The 26,787-nt window shown below is 45.2% G+C and overlaps 1 long non-coding RNA gene across 1 annotated transcript; it reads right to left on the bottom strand.

Moving 5' to 3' along the window:
* Positions 1 to 822: 822 nt before the first annotated feature.
* LOC146766373 (uncharacterized) lies at positions 823 to 26,667 on the bottom strand. The gene is made up of 3 exons (XR_014957812.1): positions 24,469 to 26,667; positions 23,808 to 23,867; positions 823 to 981 (listed from the first exon to the last, which is right to left on the bottom strand). It is a non-coding gene; the product is annotated as an uncharacterized LOC146766373 (long non-coding RNA).
* Between the last annotated feature and the right edge of the window lie 120 nt (positions 26,668 to 26,787).

Genomic DNA, 26,787 nt, shown 5'->3' with positions numbered 1-26,787 from the left:
CCTGTTGACTGAACTACTCATGCTCTCTAGAAAGGACCATGCCTATCCCTAACACCCCATGCAGATGACCTTACCCTTTCTTCCTGCTTATTTTTCCCTTTTACTCCAGCTATTTGAATCTTTGCCAGGGCCAGGACCTGGCACACCATACTGTATTGTCCAGGGGTCTGGTAGCCTCATTCCACTGCTCTTTCCATCTCTTCCTTGTAGGGGTCCTGCTCTGAAGTAAGACTAAAACCACAACAACAATGGCAGGAATATTGTAACTGGTGGTGGGGCTGGGAAGAAAGGGAGTCCCAAGGGAGGGAAAATAGGAGCATCCTGCTTAGGTTGCTTCTGGATTTGGCCTGCTCAGCCACTCCCTAATTTCTCAACCAATAGCACAGGCTCATGCTGAAGGTCTCACAAATTCAACACACATAAACAACCCACTCATTCTGAAAGGGATTAGCCAAAGCAAAAATGAAGATGTCTTACATAAGGTACTCATACATTTTTCCTAGGAATGTTATGGAGTGAATCCACAAAGGAGCCATGTCCAGATACAAGAAAGTAGCTAGTAACAGCCAGTATGTATCTCATAGAGACAAATTGTACCTGACTGGTGTGGTTGTCACCTGAACTGGAATGATGTGCTCAGTGGACAAGGTGGGGGAAGCAGTGGGTGTCACTTATTTTGGTTTAGCATGGTCTTTGGCATGGTCTTCCATATGGGCCAATCTAGGATGGCATTGACTGAATGGATGCACAGCAACCTGGCTGAAAAAAAGCTCACAGCAATCCTGTAAGGCTTGAAGGATAATAACAGTCAAGAACATTCAATTGGTATTAACAGATGGCATTCTTCAAGTGACAACACTAGGGCCAGTCTTCACCAGCAATCTGGATGACAGAAAACAAAAGTCTGTGCAGGACATTGAATTGAGGTTCTATGTCATTATGCTGGAGAACAAGGCAGCCATGCAGGTGGTCTTCCACAACCTGGAAGACAAGGGTGAAAGAAATCTGTTGAAATTCATCAATGACAAAGGTAAAGTCTGCACCTGACATAGAATAAACCTGTTTGACAGTCAGCAGCATGATTTTGCAGTGCTAATGAGCAGTGGCACCCTGGCTTACACGAGACAGGCTCTCTGCAGAGCTGAACAGCACAAGAACAGAAGAGATTGCAATCAACACCATAGAAGAAATTTTTCAAAATAAGAGCAGTTGAACTCAAGCAGGTGGCCAGAGAGGTTTGTGACATCCCCATCATTGGAGATTTCAAAATGAAATGGGCAAAGCCCTGAGCAGCCTAAGTTAATGTTGAGGTTAGCTCTGCTTTGAGGAGGTTGGTGTACAGCCCTCCAGATGTCCCTTCCAACTAATATTATTTTGTGTCTGTTTTGTTGGGTATTTTGTTTGTTTTTAACTGTTTTTAGCTGTTAACCAGGGAGATTCATCTGGAGTTAATGATTCCCCAGAAAGAATGGAAGCTATTACCACTGTTGTGGTTACCTGCCAATTATTTATTTATAATATGAATGAATTCTGACTATGCATGACAAGTTCAAACAGTCAAGAGACTTCACTTCAGAGATTTTGTGTTTAAGGATCAAAGATACTAACTTTCTTTCTCAGAGCTTAAAACTAAGCAGAAAAGAGGTCCTGCCTTCACATAGGAGTCAAATTTGCAAAAAACCTCCTCAGTTCAGAGCTAGCAGAAGTAAGACTATTTTTCAGCTTTGTTTTGGCTATATGCAGCACACACATTCTTGTGGTGGCAACTCAGTGTGTTGAGAGGCTTTCTAGTGAAAACATGAAAACATCGTTTTTACATGAAAGCAGCACCTGCCATCGTGCCTCCAAAGCAAACCTCTGCTTCAGGATTTTCCTCAGGCCAGGGTTTGCATGGGTAGCACAGCCCATCTCCAGGGCCAGACTGTGCCTGGCATACACTGTGCAGCAGCCTGAGCCAGGTGTGCGGGGACAGCTCTGACCCTGCACGGAGCAGGACACGGCGGGCAGCGGCACAGGGCAGCTCTGCACACACATGGGCACACACACACTCACACGGGCACACACACACACATGGGCACACACACACACTCACATGGGCACACACACACACATGGGCACACACACACTCACATGGGCACACACACACACACATGAGCACACACACACACATGGGCACACACACACACATGGGTACACACACACTCACATGGGCACACACACACACACACGGGTACACACACACACACATGGGTACACACACACACTCACATGAGCACACACACACACATGGGCACACACACACACACACACACACACACACATGGGTACACACACACACACGGGCACACACACCCTCACACGGGCACACACACACACACGGGTACACACACACACGGGCACACACACACACATGGGCACACACACACACTCACATGGGCACACACACACACATGGGCACACACACACTCACATGGGCACACACACACACTCACATGGGCACACACACACACATGGGTACACACACACACACATGAGCACACACACACATGGGCACACACACACACATGGTCACACACACACACATGGGCACACACACACTCACATGGGCACACACACACACACGGGCACACACACACACACATGGGCACACACACATGCACATGGGTGGGCACACATACATATGGGCACATGCTCATGTGGGTACACACATACACACTCACACACACAGACTCACATACATACTTGATACACTCATACACATACAGAGGCACACACACACATGCACACACTCCCTCACACACACAAGCACAAACACACACACACACACACACACACACACACACACACACACAGAGTGTATAATATCACAGACTAAAACATTTAGAGTTTTAGAATATAGCAATATATATAAAGCAAGATAGAGTTTTTAAGACAGAAGCTAGTCCTTCTTCTTTACCTTCTTCTTCCTTCCTCATCATAAGTTTAGGTAGTATTTTGTAATTAGCCAGCTGCTTTCAGCTGCATCCCAGCCAACACGCTGGGCTGTGTTTTATTTGTGTGCAGCCATTGTCCAGCAGCCCAAGCTGCCTGAAGTTCAGGAAAATCGCTGCTGCCAGGACAAAACCACAACCCAAGCTGGTTGCTGAGTCTCAGTAGAACCATGCTGCAAACATTGAGGCATGGCACACCATGCCTCCAAACAGCACTGCCTGCAATGCCAGCTGTGTCACCCACAAGTGGGCCAGGATGTTGAGATATATATAGGATGTATAGATAGACCAGATGCTCTCTGGAGAGACACAGGTCACTCCTGTGAGTCACAGACCCAAATTGCCCCCAGCCCCAAAGGCCCAGCCCTCAGCCCTTCTGTAAGCTTACTGTTGTCACACTGACAAATCTCAGAAAAGGCACCAGACTTATGCATTAAAAAAAAAAATTAATGCGGATCTCTGCATTAGATGAGTTTTGTGACACCAACACAAAACCTGGGCCAAAGAGGAAAAAAACAAATAAATAGAGGTAAAAATCTAAATCTGTTTAAAAGCATGTTCATAAACAAACAAGCAAAACCTCCTATTCAAACAAATCGTAGTTAGATCTCGGGTGACACCATGCTTATCAAAGTTTAGCCAAGGAGCTTGCTTGGAGATACTTCTCCAGCCTTAACATGACACTACCAGCCTGGACAAGTGCTACTAGAACACACCTCATTAAAATGCTGTTGTGGTATTTATGTATCAATAGCAATTTATATCACATCCATCATACACTGACCTGGCAACACTGATCAGAAAATTGGACTGCTTTTCCCATGGCCCTTTTGGCTCAAATCCATTCCCCCATGTCCCCCACTCCCTTGCACCACAACTGCTTCCCACTGGGTATCTGCATGTCCTCAGCCTGGCAGAAGTGTCATTCTGAACCAGCTTCTCTCTGTCTGCACTTATCCAGCCCTGCAGCACTCCAAACATGTGGTGGGGTATCAGAGATGCAACAGCCACATCAAGAGCCAGACACATCTGTGGTGCTCTGCAGGTAAGCATGCCTGGGTGCAATCATCAGAGGCACTACAGACCTTATCCCTGCAGTGGACAGGCAGCTGGAATCTCTGTTTGCTGGAGGGCCCAAGTGACTTTGGAATGCACAAAGGATAATACCAGAGAAGCACATCTGCTGGTCACAGACACTAGTGCAACAGCTAGTGTGACAAAACACCCTTATAAGAAAGCACAGGGTGTGTATCCTGTGGGGAAAAAAAAAAAAAAAAAAAAAAAAAAAAAAAAAAGGGAAACATGAAAAAGACTGGCCAAAAAAAGAGATGCTAGGTAACTAGGTAGATGGAACTGCCAGGAGCAATGTGAAATCAGTTTACATTAGAGCAGGTTGTTCTTGATTTCACTACAGCAGTCATCATGCCTGGTAAGAATAAGAAGCTGGCAGTCACCATTGTGCAGCTCAGCATATGCAGCCCAGTGTAAAAAACATCTGAGCAAATGCAGTGGCTAGGATGGGGCTTTTTCAAAAAAAGCACATAAGATGGTTATGTAAATGAGTTTCCAGTTCAGGAATCTGTGAGAACAATCGTTTCCCTCTAAGAGAATTGTTACTGGAGCACCTGATGTTTTACCTGAAATCTGCATTTTGGATTGAAACACTGAACAAATCCCCCTGCAGCTCCTAGGTCTTTCCCACTATCTGGCCCCTTCAGTCTCCAACTCACTTTCAAACTTTCAGGCTCAGAAGATCTAGATTTGCACCTTCATGCATGCCCAGAACTGCCCTAGTCCTGACAAGGCCAAGCAGCTCAGCCCAATTCACACCTCTGCCTGATCAGGATCAAGAAAGTAGGCGTTGCTTTGCTTAAATCCCCGGAGGGCTCTGATCAGGGATTATATGTTACCTGGTGACTGTTTCATGTAAAATGCATAAACAGTCCTGGCAGCAGAGTCCAGAATCTCAAACTCCCTTAGAAAAACTGGCAGCAGGAGGTAGGACAGCCATGCTCACCTCACCCACTGGCACAGTGAGGAGGCTGCAGAGGAGCAGCTCCTCAGCAGAGCGCTGGGGAATGTTCCTCTCCCAGCCTTGTGGCTTCCGTGCTCTGCTAGAGGTGCCAGCTGAGAGCAAACAGCCTCTGGAGAACACTGACCCTGTTTGGCACTTCCTGGCTGCTGGTAATCCACATTTCAGAGTGGATATTTGTGCTGTGACAGAGGCTGCTTCCAGAAGTCTGGATCGCTGCAGCAGTAGCATTTAAATCTTAAATTTCCCCTCTGGTCACCACCCTGAATGTTTTGATCCGTGTGTGGAAGTGCCAGGCTTGCCTCAGGCATACTGCAGGGATTCCTGGCTATAAAATTGGAAGCTGGACACTAGAAATAAGAAACACAGAGCTTAATACTGAGACATCAAAGTATGATATAACTTAAAAAACTTGCAATTGCATCTGCAAATGGATACACCACATCCCCAGCATAGGGACTCAGGTCCTGGTGTTTGACGTGGGGTGTGTCATGAATTAACACGTGCTAAGAGAGAAAGCCATTGGGAAAATCTGTACTGCTGCTATTGCTACAGGGAAAAAAAGTCCTCCCCTACCCAAATAGTACATCAGCTTCCTCCCTGATAATGCTCTCTCCCTAACAACCAGTGGTGCATTTTTCTCATTCAGGACCATTGGGGGGAGAGCAAACAGCTTTGTTTCTTCCAAAAATGGGGGAAATTGCATTTATATCTTTAAATAGCAAAATTAGTTTTGCATCTGTTTGCATTGCTCATATAAGAATTAATTTACCATACAAAAGCACAAATTATTGCATTTCTCTGAGGAAACATAAAACTTCTGTCTGGACCAAATTCATGACACTGTGTAGCTTGGTCTGCTTGGTTTCCATTTTTACTACAAAAATTATATTTGTGATGGTAGAAATTGATAATTCTGCCCTGGACCAAATACACAAAAATGCTTTGAAAAATGCTGTATCTTGCTTATAAATGCAAAGCAGAGGTTGTTTCTAAGTTTCACTCATTCAAAAACTCTTCCATAGTGAATTTCCTGACTTTCTGCAGTGCTGAGGACATTCCTTTGGAAATCATTCAGCACACCCACTACACACACCAAAAATACCAGGACAGAGCCACAGGCCAAGCTGTTTCTCATAAAGGCTCTCAGACTTCCATCTGAGATGACATGATAAAGAGCAAAGCCATTCACATTGCTTTCATGCCATGATCTGGAGGCAAAACCTCTTTTTGATACCTCAGAAGAATGAAAAAAAGGCAGAGAAAGCTGGGAATAGGCTTCTGAATTGTGCACTCCAGCCAAAGCGAGCTCCACCATGACTTTATCACTAGTGTCACAACTCATCTTTGGACTTCCACTGCCTTTTGCCATCACAGGCAATATTAGTGACTCCCAAGTGGAGCAGCTACTGACTGAGCTCTACATCACCACAGCTGCTGCTCTGAGAAATCTGGCTCCTCCAGCAAAAGGCAGAAGCAGAACACAGTCACTGGTGGGTCCAAGCCCAAGACCACCATTAGCTACAGAGGGCTATGGATGCTGCAGGGGTGGAAAAGGAAAACAACTTTCTCTGAGGCTGATGACTGCCAGGGTGCATGAAGCTCCAGCACACGAGCAGAGGAAGCAGGTGACTGTGCTGCTCCTCAGCACTGAAGCTCACTTGGTCCAGCCATGGCAGTGCAGAACTCTGATTCACAGCCCTGTGTGCAGGACTTGCACATTGCCTGTGCAAATCAGTAACGCCTTCAGGGGAAAATTAACAGATGGTCATAGGGAAAATTCCCAGCATTTCTTCCTCCCCTCCTCTGTGAAAATAGGCTACTTATGATTGTCTGAAACCACCTGCATTTTTTCCCAGGCATCCTGGCTACCAGTTAGAATAAAGCGTATATCTCTGCAGTGGTGTTGGCAGAACTGGGCTCACTTTTCATTAAAAGCCTCACATTTGTGAACAGGAGACTGTACAGTGCAGAAGCTCAGTGCCACAATGCCATGGAAGGGTGACATAGCAGTGATGAATAATACTCAGGCCTAGGTTCAGGGAATACTTAGAATACTTAACATTTTCTAGCTAGTCCCACTGCTTCAGGTAGTACATCCTGGTACCCCAGTTTCTCCACTGCTGTAAGGGGAAGAATTAAATCATTACCTGGTTCTTAGAGAAAGAGAGCATTGAATCAGTGTTGTTAAAGATTCCTGCAACTTGCTAGGCAACTTAGAAACAACAGATGTTACCAGAACAAAGCACAACATGAGGGAATAGCACACAGTCTGGGGAAGGGAGCAGAAAAAGCCATCACTCTGGGTGTATACTGCTGCAGCAAATGTGTATCTCATGTGTAAGGTGATTTTTCATGAGGCATCCCGGTTCTGCAAAGTTTCCCATCTAGTAACACTTACTGCTCTCCCTACCATGACATGTGATGTACAGCACAGCCAAATGCTCCTCCAGAGCAGCACGGAGGCACAGGATCTGGACTTTTTGTTGCCATCCTTCTAGCCTTGCTTAAGCTACAAGATATTTGCCGAAATCCCCAGCTCAGCCAGACTTCATAGAAGTGAGCATCAATTTCACTTAATTCCCTGTTTCTGACACCAGGTTTTCTGGGATGAGCAATCACCCACCTGAAAACCATCATGCAGGCACAGACACACAGGGCAGCACCAACGATGCCTGTTTCCCCAGGACACTGTGTGTCCTCTTTCCTTTACTTCCTTCCCATCCTAGTGTCAAGAACACAGAACAGAGTAAGGCAAACATGAGGACTCTGGGGCATCCAAAATATTCCTTTCCTGGCAACAAAGGGCCACTGGTACTGCCTCCTGATGTGTATGAGCACTCAGTTTCATGAATCTTCTTTTCCTCCCACTGCAAAGACCCTACAACATATCCCACATATGTTCTTCCCAGTATAATCTGTTCCTTCACATCAGAATCTGCTGCTCAGCCTCACTGTCTTCTGCTTGGTGCAGATGGGGAGCTTGGTACAAAGCTGTTCCTTCCTCTCCTGCTTGTCTGGCCAAGACTTGGGTGGAGGCAGGCTCTGTTCCTCCCGTGACTACAGAGCTGAAGAAGATTCTGTTAAAGGTCTGGCTCTTGAAAGATGCTCTGACTTCACAGCCAAGCAGGACCTTCTCTGCAGAGACAACCTTTCCTCACCAAGCTCTCTCTGTCCCCCAGGGTTAACAGGCAGTTGGGACTGCTGGAGCAGGGGTTGTTGATCTGTTAAAGGATCATTGCCTTTCCAAATTGCATTTCTGGAAGATAGGAACTGTAGCCTGCAGTCTGCATTATTTCTGTGTCCAAAGGTGATCCTATGTGTGTGTGCCTGTGTATGTGCCACCCTCCCTTGAGAAAGAACCATGCCTGGGCCAGACCACCCTTGGGCACTGGCTGCACTTTGGTTAAGGCTGCTACAGCCCTGTGTCCATCACATTTCCTGTTCTGAGGACTAGATATGTGCCTCAGGCCAGGCCAGCTGAAGGACAGGAGCACTAAGCTGAGAAGTGCTGTTAGCTGGCAGGTGTCACAAGTATTACTTTTATGATCAGTGGCTCTAATGGCAAAACCCTTTCTAGGGAATCCTGCTTACAGTCAGTAGATGAACCACAAAGGACAGACTCCATCTATTTTCCAGAATACTGTTTGGCATCTAAAAACAAGTGTTTCTTAGAAAATGACTTTTTCGGGTTTTGTTTTTTTTTTTTTGCAAAAGACAATAACAGAACACAGGTCACAATGCATAAAGTGCACTTGTGCTCAGTCACTTGGAAGAAGGGTGTGCTGGAGCACCCATGTTTGAATTTTAACTGTTGACTGTGAGCCAGGCACAGAGGTGACGTAAGTGTTTTTTAAAATTACATTAGTAACTTAGTGGGGTATTTGTAAGTAGGCCAGCTGCACCACAGCTCTTGACTGGCACAATTCCATAGTGAAGATGCACAGGTCTGAGCCTAAAGGAGAATTTCCTAGGAGATAAATAATGCCCTATCTGATTCTTCAACCTTGATTGCCTACAGTGTCCTGAGACAAACACAGGAAGATATATGGAAAAGATTTTGTTATTGCTGCTGTTTTCCCTGGTTACAAACCCACTCAATAGATTTGGAGATGTTGAAGATAATCTATGGGAATGTGGATCATTTTTAACTGGTATTTTAGTCCAGAACTGGAAATAATGGTGATGGAAGAAAAGCTAAGCCAGGCTGATTTGTTACAGTAAAGCTGTGCTGTACTTTAGATTACTTATTAACAAACAGCAAATGGGCCTCTGCCTTGACCTTTTTCATTTGAGCAAATATACTCTTCCTACCCCTTGTAAACAGAAGTTACTGGTAACTGAGTCACGTACCCCCTCACATCCCTGGAGTTCATTTTTTTCATCTGTGGCAAGGATTTTAGTCAAATTGAATTCTGCCAGGCTCACCAAGGTTATTAGCAGTATTATTAGTCTTAATAATACAACAATAATAATACTTATTGGGATGACCTGAACCTGAAAACATCTAAGTACCTCACAAATACTAATTAAAAAAACTCCACAGAAGATCTGAGAAACCAGCAGAAATCGCCAGCTTTGCTTCAGAGCTGCAGAGCTGAAAATAGCCACCAGCAAGCAGAAGTGGCAGTTTGCTTGATGAATTTCAATTAATGGCTGTTCCCTTGGTGGCATGAAATGGCAGGTACACAGTGCCTCTGGCTACACTGCCAGGTTAAAGCAGCAGCCCACAGCACAAATCTGGAGCAGCAGGAGTCAGTAGTAGGTTTGGGAACTGGAATCAGAAGGATAGGTTCTTCACTGAAAGCTGGGTTTCCAGTAGCTGCCGTGCTTTTAGTGGGACTGTTGGGCATGCCCCAGGTATCCTGTGCCTTACGATCCATGGTGGATGGCTCCTTTGGAATACCCCATTCTGCAGATCTTCAGTGAAGCTGAAGATCAAGAACATGCCTACATTTCTGCAAACGTCCCAACAAGTTATGGCTATCTATTCCTTTCACAGCTTTTATGTTAAAATTTTTGAATGAAGGAGGCAAACCCTGACAGCCACAAGGAACACCTCTGCAAAAATGACTACTTTTCCTATATAATTATTTCCCTGACTTGTCTCTACTGGTATGAAACCTCCAGTGGTGGCCAAAACACGACAATAGCACCAAGAAGTCTGTAGAATGCATCTTGATTTTCAGTTAATGTATCCTGCAGATATCACCCAAATCCTTTTTGTCAAAGAAAACATCAGGTACTTGATTAGCAAGGTGAAAGTTTCATCTAGATTCTTAACTGGTGATGTCTAACAGATTTTGCAGCATGGGTTAATTACTTGTTCTAATGGCAGACTACTCTAAGTTACATTATGCCACAGCATTTTGGTGATTGGATGCATAATTTGGAGGAGTAATTTTTTTGTTTTGTTGATTTGCTCAAAAAATCATTTTTAGGCATAGAAAGGACACAGACAAAGTCAATCTGGACACAGACAAAGTCAGTCTTCATTTGAAGTCCGAAGGACAAAGTCCTAAGAACAACAGCCTCACAAGTGAGAGACCCAGGTGCAGTTTCTCACTCTGACACAGAGTGCCCATGTCTGTGTCAGAGTGATACATTGAGCATGTCACATAAGTTGTCTGTCCCCAGTTGTAAAATTAGGATAAAAATAGTAGTTAGTTCACATCAAAACAGTACAAAAAAGAAATTTTGCCTACACTGAGTCTTCACCCATCAGTGTCTTCTAAGACAAAATGCATTGAGGCCAGACTGATTCAATTTTCTTGCCTGTGATACGATAATTCATCTTTGACAGGTGGGCAATTTCTTACTCTGTGACTGTTCTCACTCCCTATGCTCCACACCCTGTGAAGACATTCTCTGAGCACCTCTTCTCTTCTCTGGAAAGGTGGATGCTCTGATTTCACCATCAAAGCCATGCAGTTTACTCCATTTAATTTCCACAAGTTCTTTAGAAAGCTCTCCACCTTTGCAATGAGTTTGAAGCATCTCATTTGTTGACAATACATCCTTATATTTCATGTGTTCCTTTACAACCCCTGTGGTACCTACTCCAATTTCTCCTTGCAAAAAAGACACTGGTCCTATGGCTGAAATTCTGTGAGGTCTTGGTTTTGCAGGCATGGCAGGGTTCATTTTCCTCCACTTCCCTGTGTCTCGTCTGCCCCAGCCTCAGCAGTTCCTCTGCACAAACACACTGGTGCCACAGAATGTTTGCCATGTGATGCCTAGTAACTTAAATGAGAACCTCATAGCTGCCATCCCACACACAGCTGCCATCCCAAACTAAGTTTCATCCAGACAGATGGTCTGTAAAAGCGAACAATTCAGGCTTGACCAGCTTTCCCCACCCGTGTGTTATTCCAGAACAGAAGCAGCTTCTGGGCTTGCATTCAGGCAGGAATGGAAGTGGTGCTGCATCTCTCTGGGAGCCCTGCTAGCCAGCAGATCCTAGAATACACAGCCCAAGCAAAGGTGGGGGTTCTCTGCACACCCCACTGGTCTTGCACTCTCCTGACTTAACATCTGGCAAACATCCAAGAGGGGCAGAAAGAATCCCACCCTCACCCTCCCACCCCCTTCCCCCAAGCTTGGCAGGAGTTTTGGGAGTTTCTGCAGGGTAAGGCACTGCCCAGATACACACCCTTGGCTGCACATTCACAGAACCATGGAATTACACAGAGCTTTCTGAAGAGCTTTTGTGATTGGGATATAGAAAAAAATAAGCAAAGGCAGGGTGAAGGGAAGGATGCTGGAGTCTGCTGACAATCTGAGAGGACAACTTTGCATGGGAGAACTTCCTGTTCACAGGCTGGGGACAGCTATGTATAACCTCCACTTGCTAAGGGCAGAGGCTCTCTGGATTTGTCTAGACCCCTCTTTCTCCTAGCTCTGTCTCACCCAGCTGTGGGCTGGCCTTCACTGCTGGCCCTATTTCCCTCCCACAGCAGGGAAGGACAGACAATCCTACCAGCAGACAGCAGGACCATAATGTAGGACTACAGTAAAGAAGTGAGCTGCTGAGATCCCAGACTCATGGGCACATGAGTCCAATGCAGGCATCAAAGGGAAGGATCATGTTGGCACAGCTTTCTGCATTGTTCTTTCTCACTTCCATGAATCCATCAGCTGCCAAGAGCAGCTGCCTAGTGGGGCAGGCCTGCTCCACACCACCCAAATATCCAGGAACTGTTCTGCACCTGCAGCAGGGCAACAGTGCAACACATCATGCCCTTGCCTAACCCACCTTTTTCCTTTCCTTTCCTTTCCTTTCCTTTCCTTTCCTTTCCTTTCCTTTCCTTTCCTTTCCTTTCCTTTCCTTTCCTTTCCTTTCCTTTCCTTTCCTTTCCTTTCCTTTCCTTTCCTTTCCTTTCCTTTCCTTTCCTTTCCTTTCCTTTCCTTTCCTTTCCTTTCCTTTCCTTTCCTTTCCTTTCCTTTCCTTTCCTTTCCTTTCCTTTCCTTCCCCTTCCCCTTCCCCTTCCCCTTCCCCTCCATTTAAGCAGACACTGGGTTTGTTGGCAGCTGTGTCCTTCACTGAAGGGCACACCTGGGAGTGATGTCAGGTGAGCAGTGTCTCACCATCGCCCTGTTCCTTGGCTCTCAGACAATTGCAGCAGAGGGTGTGGGGTGACCATCCCTAGGCCTATCTCTGTGCCCAGAACTTTAGTCCTCTCCTTCATCTCCTTCTCTGTGGAGGTGCCCCTCAGCAGTAAAAAAGAAACACAAAGGATCTGGAAAGCTCTGTGACCCAGTGCTGTTTTTCCATCTCTTTATACCCATTGCTCTCTGAATGAGCAGAGATTGTAAACTTGCTGATTCACTAACATCTTTGCCATCTTGGCTGCTTCAAATGAGAGTTCACTCTGACCCAATAATGATTTACTTCTCTTCGCTGCTCATCACAAACTGATACTGTCTCCAGTCCCTCAGACTTTGAGGGATTTGTGTAAAAATAAATTTTATTGAAACACTTGTGAAGTTGTTACTTTTGAGCAGTGAAACACTCAAGTCTCTGACAGAGAAGGGAATGATATCTAGAGTTAGTGCTGGGAGAGGACTACTCACCAACTTCATACCCAGCCACCTTCCTCAAACCTACCAGTATCAGCATACTTGCCAAGTCACAGCTTGGGGATCATGGAAGATTGGATGAGAACTTCTGACACTCGAGGGCCCTGAACTGGGTCTGTGCATGGATTGGAAATAGGCTTCCAAGCTGCCAAACACTGCACCTGTCCATCCCATACAGGCTACAGCCACCTTCTGTCGCATCACCAGAAAAGCTTCATTTCCTTCTTGTCACCTCAGCTGTCACCAGCAGCTGTTTTTGCAGATGATTTCAGCTTTAGTCCTATTACCTTTGCCTTCTTTCTTTTCTCATTGTGCTCTAAGAATGTGTTACTGCCCATCTACTTTTCCATGAACAATCACAGTCTCACTGAGCAAGGCAAAGCTGTGGTCAGTAAGATTTCCTGCAGTGCCTGTTATATGACACTATTGTGGCCAAGAAACAGCCCCCTTCCTGCCCCCTAGCTACATATTCCCACTAGTGAAACCATCCCCTAAGAACCAGAAGAACTCAATCCAGGGTGAGATGCCAGATTTGGCCCTGAAACTTTGTTATTAGTGCTGACACCAGAATGCAAAGAGGCGCTGCTCAGCTGCACCTCCCATAAAGCTCACCAGTATGGAAAGTGGTTTGCATACCTCAATATTAGCCCCAGCATTATCACAGGACAAATCAAAACCATCACAATAAAATTTTGCAATAACCTCAGTTTAAATAATAGTAAGAAGAAAAAAAGTCTTGCCAGGCCAGATGGCAAACTCTTGGTTTCTCACATGATGACAGTCAAATTACCATCTCCACAAAAGAACACTACAGAATATATTTAATAAACCTTGGAAATGTTTATCAAAGTGGCAATATATTTCCTGACTGATCTGCCTGGATCTGTCCACATGAAACAGCCAAATGTAAGCTAAATAAAGGACTCAAGTGCATAAAGCTAGACTTCAACAGTACTTGGGCACAGAAGTGCAGAGTCACAGAGGTCCTACTCTCATGTGCCTGTACTCCATGGTCTCTCCTTGGCTCATACTCAAGCTTTATGCTTCCACACCTGGCCACAACAGCATCTCTGAGGAGATGCACTTTACACTATCTTCCATGGGCATCCAGAGATGAGGTATCTCTTCTCTGAATGCCCTAAGGGATGGGGTCTCAGAAGCCAGCTCCAAGTACACCAAATTCAGCCTGAGGCTCCTCAAACCACATGGCTCCAATCCCTTCACTCTCCAACAGAAGCTGCCCACCAACAGTGGGACAGGGAGAGCAACCATCCCATTAGTGGAGGTCACAGTTTCACTCTGAAGACCTTCACTCAGAATAGCTGATCAGCTGGCAGTTAGACAGTCTCATGGGAAGTGAGACAAACACTCTCAGATTGAGGAAGGCATTGAACTCAGGTCTTGCACTTCCTCAGTGAATGCTCTAAAACAAAAGACAGCGACTTAGACATCAACCACAAGGAAGGAACACTACTCTCTTATCTCCAAGAGCACTGTCCTTGAGGAGATGCATGCCATCAGAGTGTTTACAGGACTCAAGCACTGAGTGAGGCTTCTGTGCTCTGATGGCAGGAATGGGAGAGTAGAAGATTTCAGAAACACTGTTTTTTCAGTCTGCCCTCAGACACCAAACGTGGTCTCTGTTTGGAAGTGAGATGTCTCAAATGTCTAGGTTAGGTCTGAAAGTAGCTCTTATTGAACAGGGACAACGAGAGGGAGAAAGTGCTATGTCACTGCATCACATTGCTGCTCCATTTCTTGGACTACGATCCCTTCAGCCCATCCCAGCAGCCTGGCCTGCTGCCCATGGGCTAGGAAGCCTTGGCACAACAGTGCTGCTTTTGGCACCAGGGTCTGGCTCCTGAGACTAGAGACAGTGGCAGCTCGTCTTTGGACACTGAGCCTCCCACACCCTTCCTTGCAGTAAGTCAGCACCACTCTTGCAGCTCGGGGGACTGGGGTGCCTGGGTGACACCATTACCACCAGGGGCTTGTCTTTCACCTATGCTCTTTGGACAAAAAGATGTGGTCCACTGAAGCTTTATGGGCTTTTGGCTAGTAAATGGACATATTCTATGGGAATTTGTTTTGGTTCTTCTATATTTTTGTCTTTTGGTGGGACAGTACACTTTGAAAATTTCTTTTCCCCTGTCCTTATAGAAAATAGGAGAAAAAAATGACCTGACTTTCATACTGCAGCAGAACAATCTTTACGCTGTCCTAACTTCTGCCTCATCTGTGCACAGTGTACTTTCATGGCCTTATCTGTTACCTTGCAATAATATTACAACAACAATAAGAAAACAAATTTTCCATATAAAACAAAGCAATAAATGTGCATCAGATGCAAGTGCTGGTTGTTAATCCCATGAAAAAAGGCAATACGACACAATTTATGCAAGCTGTTTTCCTTGGCAGATGTTATTTCCATTTCCAGTGTAAAGGCTGAAGTGACTTACACCACTCAACTTTAGTTAAACCCTGCTATAGCTACTGAAGCCACTGCAGAGTTCTGCTTTCATGTTGCTGCTAGCACAGGGAGTTTCAGAATAATTTTGGATTGGCTTGGATACAAGTCCAGCAGGGTGCTACAAATAGAAATAGCAGAAGAAGGTAGTAGAGTAAAAATATGCAGTGTTAGATCACGGGTGGAGAAGTAGCACAGACAGGAAGCCAATGAAGGCAACAGGCACGCTGCTGCTCTCTGCCACTTGCTAGATTTTGAATGCACTCTATTTCTAAATTTCTGAAAAAACTGCCACTTGCATTAACCTTGCCTCCTGCCTACACACCAGCATTGGTAGTCATTCTGGATAAAAAAGCAGCCATGACAGGAAGGGGAACATCTGCTTGAAAAGCTGCCCTTTCAAAGCCACCCTGTGCATTGCACCACAGCTCACACAGTCACTGCACTATGAAGTTCAACCTCACAAACAGCTACACTGAGGCACAGCCCTGCACTTGAACCTCTCTGACCTTTGGGGATACCTGTTTGCAGTCTGGGCTCAAGCCATTCCTCTGATGGCCCATATCTGACAGTCTGCATGCCTGCAGCCAGACTTGGTTGGTGCACCTAATGACCTGGCTTGTTGTCCAAGACCACGGCCAATTCCCACTGTCTTATGTGGGATTTGTCAGCCACATTAAGGAATCTGAATCTGGATTTAGGAACCTGACTGTGGCACTTAGAGTGGAAAACTTTAGCCAGTAAGACTACACAATCCTATTACCATGACAGCTCAGAAATGTCAGAACTCAGCAACCTGCAATAAGGTGCCACTTTAAATGTAGATTAAACTGAAAACAGCCCTTATGGCCTACAGCACCTGGGACAAGTGTCTGCCAGCTGAAATGCCTTGAAGTAACTATTGCTAGTGAATCAGGTGCTGGCTTAAGATGCCTAAAGTTGCCTTGAGACACAGACAGATTTTTTTTTTTCCAGAGACACTGTTTTGTTTTTTTTTTGTACCATATGAAACTTGGCAGCTTCAACCCTACGGAGATCCATGCAATCCTCCTGCAAACCTCCTGTTTGCTTTGGTTCCATGGCACATCCACTGAGTTTCATTCATTTCAGCATCACAAATCTCCAAACTCATCCTAGAGAGATAAACTATGCCAAGCCCACACTCCAGCTATGGAGCAGGACTGTTCCCCTTCCTTTGAACACCTCTGTATGAAACCAAGTTGCCCTATTGTGACACAGGAAAAATATGATCAGCATCCAGTGCAAGGTGTTGGGAGGATGTATTTTCTCATTTGTTTGCAACTTGAGGGTAAAACAAAGGGTGAATTTTTTCCCTGGCTGGTATCTTCCTGCTAGCCAGGGACAAAGTCACTTTTCCTTTTGGTTCTCTTGGATCTGTCCAGCAATGATCTCAGAGATTTGTTGACATGCCGGTGGGCACTTCTGACATTGGATGGGGTGCCAGTGGTTCTGCGTTTTCTTTTCCGACAACTCCCAGAGGACAGTGATGCTTTTATGCTTAATATATGCTGTCATTTTGTATTATAGCTTTTCTTTGGAAGTAACTTCATCAAGGACCAAAAGAAAACACAATTCCAAACCCCAAAATCCAAACACCATAGAAAACTGAGGAGTTCTGCAGACATCACACATGAATTACTGCTCCTTCAACTGACACAGAGCCAAAAGAAGCCATAGCCTGCCTGCTTTACAACACAATCTGCCACTGACTGGTGGTTACTGGTCACCAGCATGACTTCCCTAGATTTCTGCTCTTTTTCTTCTCCAGTCCCATGATGTGGTGAGGCCCTTGATAGAGGCTTTTGCTGCTGTATCAGCATTTCTGGCATGAAAAAAAAATTGTGACAATAGAGCAAAACTTTGGATTCCACAGCTATGTTGCTTGAAGACATAAATGACCAAGCACAACCCCAGCGCCTAACTGTCCTCCTCCTCAGTCTGTCCTCCCATGCCTGATTCATGCAGCAGTCACAGAGTGACAGCAAGGGTTACAGTCTTGCATCAAGAACTGACAAATGACTTGCACAAAGCAGACTGGATGGATTTGCATGTAATGGTTCAATGTGCTGGAATAATACTACAGCACACTCCATCCAATTTCACCTTCAGCTAAGTACAGTAATTCATTCAATATCGCAATACACTTGACAGATTAAGAAACCTTTTTTATTTTATTAGGCTTAATTCCCTTTGTATCACTCTTGTTTTCCCTGCATGACTGTTTGGGAATGCCATACAGTTAAAGGACCAAAATAGACTAGTATATACCAGGTATGTGAATTACTATATCCCATGATAAAAACAATGCCATAACTTTGGGGTGATTTTTCAGTAATTCTATTTCTGTTGATACAGGTTGTCTGAAAACATAACTGACTAGGTTCTGGTGAATAAAAAAAATCAGATAAATGATAGATCGGAGTATACCTCCCACACGTCTTGGGGTTTTCAAAGGCATGCCTACTCCCTACACTCTACACACAATCTATACATTTTAAGATCCAGAAGGCACCTTTTTTTTCACAGTTAACTTTATAATTTTACACTAGGCTTCGTAATCCTAAAATACCTCTGTGGCACAAAGCCACGTATACAATACGTGGGTGGAAAAGCTGTTAGCATAGTGGGAAAATATTCTGCTGAAACTCAAAACTTGGAGGAAACAGCTGAGTCACGCTTTCACAGTTAAGGTAGTCTGGGCTTGTTCCTCTCTCCTGTGCCCCTGGATGGTGTCTGGCACACTCCCCCCATGCTCTGACCCCCACTGACTCCTGGCCACTGCTAAACAAGAACTGCCTTGGAAATTCTGGGCTTTCCTCACACAGGTGACCCTTCCCATCCAGGCACACGGACTGAATGGACACGGATTCTCCTGGGGCACGTGCAGCAGTGCAGGTACCTCTGCCCTGGCTGACTCACACACATCAGCTCTACCTTGCTGTTCAAGGTGATATTCAGCAACACCACCAACTTCGCAATGAGATCACAGTTCTCAAGGCAAACTATGTTTTCCTGGCCTTAGAAAAAAAATCCTTTTTTCTTAAAAATCATGGACATAGGAAATATTTCAAAACCTAGCTCAAGTGCACTAAGCTAAAGGAATGAGACAACAATTTTGAAAAAAAAAACCTCATTCATTCTCTTTTCTTTTCTTTCTTTTCTTTTCTTTTCTTTTCTTTTCTTTTCTTTTCTTTTCTTTTCTTTTCTTTTCTTTTCTTTTCTTTTCCTTTTCTTTTCCTTTCTCTCCTCTCCTCTCCTCTCCTCTCCTCTCCTCTCCTCTCCTCTCCTCTCCTCTCCTCTCCTCTCCTCTCCTCTCCTCTCCTCTCCTCTCCTCTCCTCTCCTCTCCTCTCCTCTCCTCTCCTCTCCTCTCCTCTCCTCTCCTCTCCTCTCCTCTCCTCTCCTCTCCTCTCCTCTCCTCTCCTCTCCTCTCCTCTCCTCTCCTCTCCTCTCCTCTCCTCTCCTCTCCTCTCCTCTCCTCTCCTCTCCTCTCCTCTCCTCTCCTCTCTCTATTCTACAATCAGCATTATTATTTTGGCAAAGAAGAGGGAGCTGCCTATGAGCCATTTATTACTACATAAAATTACTGAAATTACAAAGGTCTATAAGTAATGACTGCCAACAGATTATAGGCTCTGCTAATGCAGTCACCCATGAAATTTATAAGGCTTATTCTAGAAAGAACTCTAGTACAGCCTATACATTTTGATCCCCAGAAAATAAAACTTGGCTTGAAAATATTTTGATCTTTTGACCTGCATTTTAATCATAATGCAAGATTTTCCTGAAAACTTGTTTTTGTGTGTACAAATCAGAAAAGCTTACACAGACGTAAACAACAGCTCAATTTGTATATGTAACAATGTGCCAGGTTTTAGGTCTGTAAGAATAATTTTTATGTGAACTGCAACAACAGTACATACCATACACACACAGTATATACCATATTGTTGGGATTCAGTGGCTTGTGGGACAGGTTTGCCAAAATGGCAATATCACGGTAACTTTTAAGCCCTGTAAAAACAAGACCACTTTTTTCCTGATAACTCTTCCATAAAAGCCTATTTCCCAGTTTTGAATTATGTGTTAATGTGATAGCTTCTAGTTAGTCTGATATGTTTAATGTGTGGAGGAAAAGGCACCCATGTATTTCCTCCTCTACTGGGAGGATATAGTCTATATTGTACATCATAAAGCAGTGCTCAGGATGTGAACATACTCCAAACTTGAATAACCTTACTGTGCTTTACCATCACATTGGAATTATGGGTGGGACTCTTGATGATGAAAGAAATGGAGGGAAGGAATCCTATATGTTTTCAAAAATTTTGACAATTTTTCTTGTTCTCACATTTCACAATACTGGAAATGACTCTGTCATGGGCATAAATATGCTTTTCTAAATAAGAAGATTATGTTATATAGCATGAAAACTAAAAAAAATAAAGTAAGCTCAGCACACCTACACACGGCCTGCCATCACCAAGCACTCAAACATGCCCAGGCTTTGGCTGGATAACATTTCAAGTGCTAGGCCCCAAGAGCTGATGGCCGTTTTCTCTCTCTCAGGCCCTTTTTCTCCTTTTCCTGGATTTTTATGCTTGAACATTTGCTCTCAGTCCAGGTAAACTCAATGCTAATATTGCCACTGGCAGAATTAAACTCTAATGGCTTCACATCCTAACTGCAGCCTTTTTTCTTCTCTCTTCTCCAACCTCCCCTCAGTATGACATTTTCTCCCAGACACGTCCCTCCTTGTCTCCGATGACATTCATGCTCACTGGTGGGTCCCATCGCTGGCCTGCACTGACCTGTGTTCCCACACCATGCTGGTGAAGGGAAACCAGCTCCCTCATCACCTGTTTTTTACACGTACAGAGCTCTGCAGGCAGCACTGCCTGACTCATGGCAAGGCCTTTCCATGCTTGTTTGCTCAGCCCTGTTTCCTCAGTCAGTCCTGAGCACAGCCCCTGCTGCAGTGTGAACAAGCAGAGGCAGGGCACCAGCAGAGCTTCTATCATTGTCAGCTGCAGCATTGGCACAGGAAGAGCAACCACAGCAATATGTCAACTTTCCTTCTGTTAACAGCATGACCCAAAAGAAAAGGCAGACACAACTTCATGTGCTTCCAGGAAGCTCCTCCAAGCCAATCAGGAATGCCTGTAACCTCTAAAAATCATTGCTCAGTTATGGCACGGAATGCAAATACCAAAATACATACTGTCCAGCTGAGCCCCAAAATGTTTCCATTACTTAAAACCTTCTTCTATTGGCTACTGAAAGGGAAAGAGCAAATTTCACTCTGCTAAATCAATACATTAAAATGCTGTCAGTTGGCTGCTGTTGAGCTCTTGCAGGGATAATTCAGGTCACTGACATAACACTGAGGAATACTCCAGCTACTGAACAAAAGTCATGATGAACATCAGTCATGTCAAGAAATATCTGCTGCTGTTTAAAATTCTAAGGAAATCATCCATATACAAATTAGCTAATAAAAGTTAGGTGTATTACTGATAGCTAAAAAATCAGATTTCCTAAAGCCCTTAGTAATCCCATTACATAATATATTACATGAGATAAATTAAAAACATGAATTACATTCTTCACATATTATATAATGACTATATATTGCTATGGGTCTCATGAAATAGCCACTTGGCATTTGCCTTAGCAAAGGCTGCCTTTAAAACTGCTTTTATCAACTCAGAATTCTTGATGTGATATCTGTAAATGTTATTACTCACAATGCAAACAGAAAGCAGTATACCTAGAGCTTTATTTATTTACAATGCATACATGTTCATTTAAAATCAGAACTTGATGCTGTCCTGTGGAAATCATAGACTTTTTCAAATAAATGTTTCCAACCGAGTTGTTATATACATTCCTCACTTAGCAAACTAAATACACAGTGTTACTTTTAAAACTGCAGTCTAGGGAATCAAATCCCAGTTTTATCCCAGTCAACAGGCTCTCCCTTCACCTCCAGAAACAATTCGAATAAGCCAAATCTGTAACAAATAATAAGCTTTGTCATGAAATTTTTGGTATGAAAACTCTGGCAATCCCATTCTTTTGATATTTAACATGAGTTCCAGTAAACACAGGAGGGTTGCTGACTGGAATAAAGCAAACAGCAGTGGCACATAGCCTTTTAAATTTTATATTAGATTACGAGAAGTCTAAATGCTAATTTGCACAATTATGAATCAACAACACTCATTTCATCCTGACTCTGTCATCAGCATTTTATTTGAACTGACATACCAATAAAAATGTGAACATAACTTTTAAAAAGTTAGGGAAGATACATTCCCAGTCCACCAAATTGAACATGGTTCCACCACAGCAAATTAAACCCTAATGTATAAACAACAATATAAGAAAGGAAAATTTATATGACAGAATTATTATAAGCTTCTATATAAGAGCTAGAATATGTGACACTTAGTGACCACAGCAGATGTGGCATTCAGCCCCTGATCTCAGTGCTGCTGGTTTTTGAGCACTCACTGTTATTCAGAGTCTCTCCTCCCTGAGGAACTTGAATAAAATCATATGGTGGATCCAATATGTCACAGCAGCTCAAGATTCATTTGGTTCTTGAGGCAAGTCTACAGCGAGATGCATTAGGAGCTGCAGAGCGAATACCCAGAGTGAGAAAACCGAGACGCAAAATTCCCACAGTATTCAAAAAAGTTCTGAAACATTTTGAGGCACCTATTCAGCCAAGATTTTCCCTGACTTCAAAATTATTTTGCTAGAGAAAGTGGTTTGAATGTCTAAAGTGGGGTTAATTTCTAAATGTGGTTCTTTATTTTAAATGTTAACAACTGAAAATCACAAAATCTCTCTAAGAAAATGTTCTGTGCTAATTCCTCCCTACTTGTCAGTGAAACTGCACTCAGAAAAGCATTCATTGCTGCCTTCTACTGAGCATTCTCACATTTTGTTGAAGTCATCAAACTAATAAAGAGTCATGCCTTAAACTGGGGAGGTCTTGAATTTCTCTGTTGACTAAGAACAGTTGTTAAATTGTAAGTTGCCCTGCCACACAGCAAATACAGTCAGGGCAGGTAACCAGAGCCAGCTCCTACCACATGGGCCCAATCCTGCTCCCGCTGGAGCCAGTGGCAGAACTCCAAGCTGTCTAATGGGAACGGCAACAAGCCTTCTATCTACTTCATACAAATGAAGATACCCATCTCCTCCTTGACACATCTTGGGCTCAAAGCCATTGGCTGACACTTGTTTGGTTCTCTGCATGTATGTGACTCATGGGATAATATAATGCCTAACTTCCATTCTGCCAGACCTGTCTTTCTCTGTGGTTGACTATTAATTTCAGAGGCAAGATGCAATACTGCAGTAAAATAGGATGGTGTTAAATGAAGAAAATTGCATTTACTGAGAGTAAATGAATCAGATTCCCTTTGTGAGGATTCCCTTCCAATTAGAGGTACATCCACGTAGTCCTGAAGGCATCAACCCATTCCTCCTACATAGAGAAGGAGTTTGTGGAAGTCTCTAGCAAAGTACTTGGCAGTAAAGGTAGTGTAAACATTCTGCCTTCGCCCCACCAGGGATAACCTGAGAAGCAACCTAATAATGGAAAGGACATAAAAAAATCTGTATTCCAAACAGCTGATTTTTATTTCAGGCTACATACACAGAATGGGTTAATCAGGATATACAGGTGTTCAATCAAATAAGCATATGCTGATTTTCCACCAAAGGTGTAAACTGTTTGAGATATGAGCTGATTTTCTCTCTTTGGATCCATAGACTAAGTAGTAGTACCATAAAATAATAATAATATAATATGAACTGGAAGAAATATCTGAACAGACTTCCTGGTTCCTCTGAAGTTTCTTGTGATATGCTTATTATTACTAAATCTTGGCTTTAAAATGCAGTATGCATTTTATATATGATATAGCAAACCACACTGTAACACTGATATTTGTGTGGGGTTTGTATGTAATTTCATGTGTATAAACATGGATTTTATTACAGGGGAAGAAGGACAAACCCAAAACCAGAGAGGTCAATGTATAAAACATAATTTTTTACTTCATTATACCAAGAGAGGGCAGTGGGCCTGTTTCTCCACCGTTTACTCAGACATTTGCCATTCTTTTTGCCGCTGAACTGGGTCAAAGCCAATTCAACCAACAAATCCAAATCAGTAAGCACAAAACACCTGCTTTCTCTTACCAGCAGAGCATCTCTCACTGCCCACTTCATTGTAGAAATTTGTTCCTCTCCTCCAAACTCCTGAAGTAGATAGATGAGGAAAGCTCCTCAGAAGAAATTCTCTTGTCACAGCAATAGACTGAGAAATCATGACATTCTTCCACCACCCCCAACCTGCTACAGGACTTTGCCATGGTCATGAGCAATCTCTCAACTCTGTACACAGTGCTAGTAGACAACTACTCCCTTCATCCTCAACATGTGATTACTTGCTCAGCCTCCCAGGCAGTGCCCAACCCCCCAGCTCACCCCCTCTATGTCCCCAGCCCTGTGTCTGGGACTGGCGAGGGGCAGGGGTGGAGAAGGAAGGACTGCACAACTCCACCAGCACAGCAGGATGGGCAGAGGCTTGGCAGCATTGCAGCAGTGCTGTGTATAAAAGGAACAAGCTCAGTGGGAAAACCAAAAAGCCACCCAGCAGTCATGAAGACAAATGTTGCTGAGTACATACACCCACAGCACCCACCCAGAGCTGCAGATGATCAAGCTTTGCCCATGCCAGGCTGGTCTCAGTGCAGGGTGCCGGTGTGCAGGGGATGAGTGGAAGTGCCACATGTGAGAACATGTGAGTGGAAGTGCCACATGTGCCAACAGTCCCTGCCCACGGTCCTGCCACACTTACCCGTGTGTCACAGCACGGCAGAGCAGCACGGCTGTGCCTGCCATCCTCTGCAGCAGCACAGACTGACAGCTGTGCTCATAGGAGTGTGCTGCTCCAGACAATCTCCAGAGGTCCCTTCCAGCTCCAGCTGTCCTGTGACATTGGGAGAGGACAGTGCATAAAATCCTTTCCACCATCCAGCTTGTGTGGCACATGCCTAAATACTGCTGAAACAGGCAATGTGTGGTGTCACGTGTAAGACTGGAGCACTGCAGCACTGCAGGCTTTGACCCTGGCGCTAAGGCACATGTTGCTGGACATGCTGCTCTCAGAATTTTGTCATCTGGACAATGACTTAGGGATTTTTTGAAGGCTCAGCTGTGTGCCAGGATAAGGCTTTGGCTTGAAAGGAAGAGAAAATGCAGATCTGCAACTGGGAAGGGCTGGGAAGGTGCTGCCAAAGCAAAAGGCAGTCCGCAAAAAGCACGTAGAGACTGCAGAAAGCTCCGTGCTGTGAGAACTGTTTTGTCTAAGCCATGACTGAGGGCCTTGTCGAGGGCTCAGCCTACAGTTAGGGTTAGGATTAGAGAACTGCTCGCTTTGGCACTGTGTTTAAGGCAAGTGTCTCTAAACACTTTTATGCTATCAATAATTTACCCTTCATACTATTCCAGGGCATTCAGTGTTTATATAACTATTGAAACACCTATGTGGTAGACAGGTGATCTTACTTTTGAATTACAGATTGGCTGATTCTTGGGCCATTGAAGACTAGTTTAATCTACAGTTCATTTAAATTAATGGAAAAATCTGCTTTGTGAGGCCATAAATGATTTGCTGAAACCACACACACACACACACACACACAGTGAGTCACAGTTCAGAACATAACTCAAACAACCAGGACTGTATTCCCATGCTCTAACCACTACATTACAGTCCCTCCCACATATACCCTGCAATAATCTTTGCTCAAATGATAACAGCATTTCCCCACTTTACACGTTGGACAGCATTACTCAGTAAGGCACATCCTACCCGATGGGTGTATAGCTCTGCAGGGCTGGGGAAGGAAGGAAGCACAAGTAAAAGTCATTTTTGCCCAACACCATAGAACTTAACTCTGTCCTTGGAACTCCCCACAACTTACATTTAACTGAAAAGTGAAACCTCAAACCTGACTTGCATTCATCTTTCACCACCCCAAGCAGCAAGTGCTTGCAGACTCAGCATCACATTGGATTTCAGAAGAGCAGCCTTACCTTCCCTCCCCGTCATGACCCAGCACGAACCCCGCCGGGAGCAGGCAAAGCCCCTCGGAGCTGCCCCGTCCGGCCCAGCAGGACCCGGGGGCTGCAGCTGCACCAGGCTGAGGTGCTTCGGGAGCCAATCTGCCCCCATAGCCGGCACATCCCCGGTCACACATTGTGGATCCAGTTCTCTCTCTCTGGGGTGTTTAACTACTGCTGTGATGTGCCACGCTGGACATACACAACACGAGGGCAATGGGCACACCATGGAGCAGTGAGCTGTGGGGGGCAGTGAGATGTGGGGAGCAATGAGATGTGGGAGGCAGTGAGATGTGGGGAGCATTGAGCACACCATGGAGCAGTGAGCTGTGGGCAGCAGTGAGCTCTGGGCAGCAGGGAGCTCTGGGGAACATGGAGCTGTGGGAACATGGAGCTGTGGGCAGCAGTGAGCTCTGAGAGCAGTGAGCTCTGAGAGCAGGGAGCTCTGGGGAGCAGTGAGCTGTGGGGAGCAGTGAGCTGTGAGAGCAGTGAGCTGTGGAGAGCAGGGAGCTGTGGGGAGCAGGGAGCTCTGGGGAGCAGGGAGCTGTGGGAACATGGAGCTGCGGGAACATGGAGCTGCGGGAACATGGAGCTGTGGGAACATGGAGCTGTGGGCAGCAGTGAGCTCTGAGAGCAGTGAGCTCTGAGAGCAGTGAGCTGTGGGAGCGCGGCTCTCCCGGCTGGGTTCCCCTCCACGGGAAAAGCCCACACAGGCGCTGCTGAAGGGCCGGGGCCGCGTTCCCCACACGGCTGAGCAGCAGCCCCAGCCCAGTCCGGGCACCAGAGCGGCGGCGCCCCGGGACCCCGCCGGCCCTCGCAGGGCGCCCGGGCACTACGCCACACACCGGGGCTCTTTCCCCTCAGGGCCGGCCACCCCCAGGGCGCAGCTCCCGGACGGGACGGGCGAGGCGGAGCCACCTCCCCCTCACGGCTGCCCCTTCCCGGCCCCGCCACCGCCCCGCCGTGGCCCGCGGCCGGAGCCCGCCTGGCCGTGCCCTGCCCCGCGGCACCGAGGGGCCCGGCCCCGCGGCACGGCGGGGCTGCGTCTGCC

This window comes from Lonchura striata, chromosome 11 (assembly GCF_050655825.1).
Source record: "Lonchura striata isolate lonStrDom1 chromosome 11, ASM5065582v1, whole genome shotgun sequence".
Classification (NCBI taxonomy): Eukaryota; Metazoa; Chordata; class Aves; order Passeriformes; family Estrildidae; genus Lonchura; species Lonchura striata.
Note: the sequence above shows the minus strand (reverse complement) of the source record. Positions and strands in the feature narration are given on the sequence as shown.